Below are 5,784 nucleotides of genomic sequence, written 5' to 3' on the forward strand. Positions count from 1 at the left end.
AGAGAGAGAGAGAGAGAGAGAGAGAGAGAGAGAGAGAGACAGACAGACAGACAGACAGACAGACAGGCAGGCAGGCAGACAGACAGACAGACACTCTCATTATGTAACCTTGTAACCTTGGCTGACCTGGAGATCACTATGTAGACCAATCTGGCCTCAAACTCACAGATGTCCACCTGCCTCTGCCTCCTGAGTGTGGGGATTAAAGGTGTGCTCCACCATGCCTTCCCATAATATGCATTTTTATGTAGATAGGTTGTACATTTTATGTATACCGTTTGTTCAGACTTCCTTTTAAGCATTTCTGGGCCGTCCCCTCCACCTCGTCACTGCTTGATAGAGAATCATTGTACTGGACTTTTTGCTCGGTTTCAGCATTTGAAGAAATATGGAGAGAAGGGTTGCCTTGCGAGGGAGTGCAGTGAGGCAATGAGCAAAAAGCTAGGAATGGAAATACTGTACTACGTTTGAAAAAGACTACCGTCCTTTACTTACTACTACCAGTAAAAAATAAGTCGGCTTTGAAATAAAACAGTCCCAGTGCTTTGTTTCTGTATGTGCTGTTTCCACTCTTTATCAGTCAATGATCATACTGAATCCAGAAACGTACACGGAGCAAGTGTCTGGCTCCTCGGCCTTGGCAAGGAGCAAGTCTGCACCTTTTCCACCCCTTTAGGATGTGCTGCCTGAAGACTTGTACTTAATATTAAACATGGCAGAAGACTGAAAAGACAGGACTGGGGCTGGAGGCTCAGCTGTTAAAGGCTAAGGCTGCCAACCAGAAGTCCTTGTTATATAAGCATGAAAGTTAGGGTTCCTAGTACTGGCATAAAAAAAAAAAAAAGAAAAATCCTGGAGAAACAGACCTCACCTGCATTCCAAGGGCTGAGGAGGCACAGAGAAGAGGATCCCTAGGGCTCACTGGTGTGACACACGAACTGAATTGACAAGCTCTGGGTTCAGTGAGAAACACTGTCTCAAAAAGTAAGGTGGGAAGCAATAGAGGGAGGTGCCCAAGGTCAAACTCTGACCTTTGCATCCAAGCACATATTCATGTGCATATGTATGTACATAATCACATGGACATATGTGATATAGACACACACACATACAAGAGAAGACGACTGTAGTAAAAGTTGAGTAAAGACTTCATTAAGATGTACAGCCTTGGGCTGGTGAGATGGCTCAGTGGGTAAGAGCACCCGACTGCTCTTCCGAAGGTCCAGAGTTCAAATCCCAGCAACCACATGGTGGCTCACAACCATCTGTATCAAGATCTGACTTCCTCTTCTGGAGTGTCTGAAGACAGCTACAGTGTACTTACATATAATAAATAAATAAAGCTTTTTTAAAAAAAAAAAAAAAGATGTACAGCCTTTGCCAGGGATGAGATTAAAGCTTCACCTTTTTAGGCACCAGCTTACTTTTTAAGGGTATTTGTGTACAGCACTTAGAATCATGTTAGAATATTACCATCTGTCCCAGTTCTGTTTCTCAGTATGAACAATGAAACCAGAGCTAATGAGCTAGCCTATGCCACATATCTACGTAGTGGCAGGATCAGGGCCAGGCTATGACCCCACAGTACTCAGGCACAGACACATAGATTTTTCCATTTTAGTGCAAAGAACCACAAAGAACTAGCCTGCTAAAATAAACCACCTCTCCCTCCCTGGAAAGGAACAAAGCAAGGGCCCCGGGAAGGCAAAAGCTGTGTCAGGGGAAAATGAAGCGTACTGTCTGGAGCTTTGGAGCCTAGTCAGGGAAGCAAGCCATCTCATGAGGTTAGCCACAGGGCAAGGCCCAGTGAGGAGCTCCATGGTGCTGACTGTGCTGCCCTTGAGTGTGTGGCACCAGCTGACCCTTCAGGATGCACACAGTGGTGCAAAGTGAGGGAAACATAGATATGAGATAGATAGACATTGCTCACAACGTCTGTGTACATACAGAAATTGAGTAAATGGTACCTTAGAAACTCTAGTCTGGAGAGCTTGTCCTAGACAACATCGGAAGCTGGGTGTCACTGAAATGAACGCATCTGATGTGTTCGTGCCCATAGATCCAGATGCTAAACAAGTTGAAACTGAGTGAAGAAATCTCTATGGGCTTTTTTCTTTTAAAAATGTTCTCTCTCTCTCTCTCTCTCTCTCTCTCTCTCTCTCTCTCTCTCTCTCTCTCTCCCCTCTGTGTGTGTGTGTCCTCCCCCCTCTGTCACACACACACACACACACACACACACACACACACATACACACACACACAATTCTGAAACTTGACTTGTCCCTACCCTGTAGTATATCTGAGAATTGTCTGAAAGATTGGCTAAAAACAGACTACCAGTCCCAACCTCAAACTTCTGATTCCATATATTGCAGTAGGCCCTATCACTGATATAACACATTTCTAGATGGTGGTGACATCAATATCCAAGGGAGGAACCTTTCAGTTACTGTTCTGTAGTGAGCAGACAGCAGCTCCACACACTGAAGAGCTCACACTGAATGTGTGTGAACACTAAAAGCCAGCAATCATCTGTAGTAGGTGCTGGAGAAATGACAGGAGGAAAGGGTTTTGTCTTGTGTTCCTAAGGTTTACTGGCCAGGATTCTGCAGCAGATGTACCCTCCCACCCCTACCCAGATGTCCAGATCCTAAGTACAGGGCAGGCAGCTGTGGTTCTGAGATTCACCCGGCTACTAGGGGTGTGCAAACTCCAGTAGACAGACAAAACTCAGAGATGCTAGACTACATTTACTCTGCCCCGCTGTCATGTGCTAGGTTCAAGAGAAGCACCGATATACAGCTTAGGGGGGGCGTGGGGGTGGGAAACTCAGCCTAAGATGTGGGAGGCCTAAGCTGGGGGTTCCCTGACTTCTGGGTGTCCAGTTGCCACTGGAAACTGCGCAGAAGAGTTGGGAATGGAGTCTGGGGTCCATAAGCCTATGAGGAAGAGCCCATGGCAGGGGGCTCCCAAACTCCGGGACATCCAGATGCTGCTAGAAGTCAGGAGCCTAGAACAGATGAGCCAGGATCGGGGGATGGGGGCGGGTAGTCCAGGAGCACAAGGGAACCTTCTACAGGAGACTTATACAGCAGCTCTGTACACAAAGGCTTTCTCCGTTCTCCCCAGAGCAGTTCTTGATGAAAGAGATAGTCCTTGGTTCCAAACTGTTTATTGATTGTTCATCGTGGAAAATGGGTGCATACCACCTCCTCGGGGTGGATCAGAGATTAAATACCTTTTGCAGGGAGGAGTGTCCAAGAAGGGACACTTATTGGCTAAACAAAGGGGCCTCTAGATACCTCATCAACATAAAGAACTCTGTGCTAATCTACATTTCTACGTAGTGAGTGTGGTCATGTGACAGGACCTGGTCCGAAGCAGGTGAAGCTCCTATGGTCCTCTCAGAGGTTCCAGGACTTCCAACCTGCTCAACCTTTCCAAGTTTCCTGGTACAGTTCGCAGTCCCATCAGCAGCAGCCTCCAGAGGCCAGCAACTGTGGCGGAGTACCTGTAGAGAGGGTGGACTTCCTCAACACTCTAGAGGACGACCCTCTAGCAAACGCACCAGCATGGCCTGTCACTCAGTGAGCTGTGGCAGTGCCTTCTCCAAGACCTGGCCAACCTTGGTGCAGAGGGAGGAAGGCAGAAAAGATGCCTCGGGTGCCTTCTTAGCCCTACAGGAGGCAGCAGTCTCTCTCGTGTCTTCTGTGTAGTTCTATATGCTTTGCACCAGCCCCAATCCTTTGGTTTTTTATTTATATAATGAATATCTACTCCTATTTATGATGTTATGTGTATATTCCATTGCTTACATTTTACCTCCTTTAGATGTATAAGTATGTTCCAAACATCTCATGCATTCATGTATTGTACCTGCTATTATATAAATATAATTATTAGACTTTAAAGTAATTGTTGACTTCATTTAAGTAATCTATTCAATTCTTCATATGTTAGTTTCTAGGCTTCATTACTTGGCCTCCCTGCCAATTAGTTTCCAACTAATCCAACTATTGGGCACACCGTTTAACTGGCTATAGAAGATGAATTTGAGAAATAATGTGTCTTCTTTTCCTGTATGCTTTTTTTTTAATTTGCCATTTCTTATTTCTGAGGTATGCAAAGGCTGTTAAGGTACATTATGTGCAGGTGTGTCTCTGTATATTCAGTGGTGAATTCTATACTGGCAGAGAGTCAAATACTAGCCAGGTCTTGGTATTGTTATTTCTATGGCCCATCACTGGTCTCCTACTTTGTAAATATTTGTTCCTTCCTCACCTGCCTAAGACAATCTAGAATTGTCTCTGATTTGGCTTTAATAATGATCTGAAGGACAATAGGCGAGCAGGAACTGGAGGTGGAACTTCCCGGCATAGACAGGGACTCTGGGAGGAGAATTGAGATGCAGGAGATTCATCAAGCAGACACAGAGGTGACGGTTAGGAGCTACGTCCTCACTGACTGGAAGTCAGTATCTGCTGGCAGCCTTCAGATGAAGATGCAGAACTCTCAGCTCCTCCCGGATGCTGCCACGTTCCCACCAGGATGATAATGGACTGAACCTGTGAACCTGTAAGCCAACCCCAATTAAATGTTGTCCTTATAAGAGTTGCCTTGGTCATGGTGTCTGTTCACAGCAGTAAAAACCCAAGACAGTGTCATTATTTATATTGCTAGGGGTCCAAGATAGTCCAGCTATAATACACCATATATACCCATAAAGAAAAAAAAAAATGTTAGCCAATCAGAAGTGTCCCAGTCAAAGCTGAGCTGTAGCTCACCGACAGAGACCTTGCTTAGTTTACCGAGTCCCTAGGCCTATCCATCAATAAACCGGCCAATCGACCAGTGTGCCACAAACTGCAATCCTGGGATCTTGCACTTTCATACATTTTTCACATCAGATATCTGGTGGGTTTTCCTGCTACATCTTGAATGCTCTCCACGTGACACTACAGCCTCTTGGGGGAAAGAGAGAGACTAGGTTTTTTGAGTCTGGTATTTCAGGTTACTTTTAAATTATGTCTTGCCTTTCAAACATACCCTACCATCCATTTGTTTGAAGATAATATGGATTTTCTTAACACTTCAAAGTGACCGTGAAAAAAAATCAACTGCCAAGAAAGTCCTTTCCCACAGTGATGCTGTCACAACATTTGTTAAAGATTCGAAGTCTGCTGAGAGTTTTGTTTATTACGTAATCATACAGACATTACATAAAACCTGAAAATTTACAACAATACTCATTATTGAGCATTTAACCATATCTAGATGCAGTGTCAAATGCTAATGGGAAAATATACTTCCCTATGTGAAGACATACACATGTTAGGGTGAGTCAGGAAGATTAAGGGTTCAAGGCCAACCTTACCTACATGCTAAATTTGAGATCAGCCTAGGATCAAACTCTCAAAAAGGAAAATTCAACAACAAAAAAATGAAAAATCGGAAAACGAAAACAAAATTCCAGTTTAACTAACTGGTAGCAGTGCTGGTAATCCTGGCATTCAGAAGACTGATACAGGAGAATTGCCAGTTCCAGGCGAGCCTGTGCTGTGCTGTGATATCTTGCCTACCTCAAAAAAAACACAAAAGAAGAGTGGGAAGAAACATGCTATAAACCCTGGGAACAGGAAAGACAGGTTTGCTCCTGCCCCTTCAGGGTTGGCTGACTCAGCCAAGGACTATCCAGTTCTCTTTTGGCACCGGTTGACTTGGAATTCTCTGCTGAGTAGATCAGTTTAGATCTTGTAAGTGTGTCTGCTTACCTGTGCAGACATC

The sequence above is a fragment of the Mus pahari genome, chromosome 1 (assembly GCF_900095145.1).
Source record: "Mus pahari chromosome 1, PAHARI_EIJ_v1.1, whole genome shotgun sequence".
NCBI lineage: Eukaryota > Metazoa > Chordata > Mammalia > Rodentia > Muridae > Mus > Mus pahari.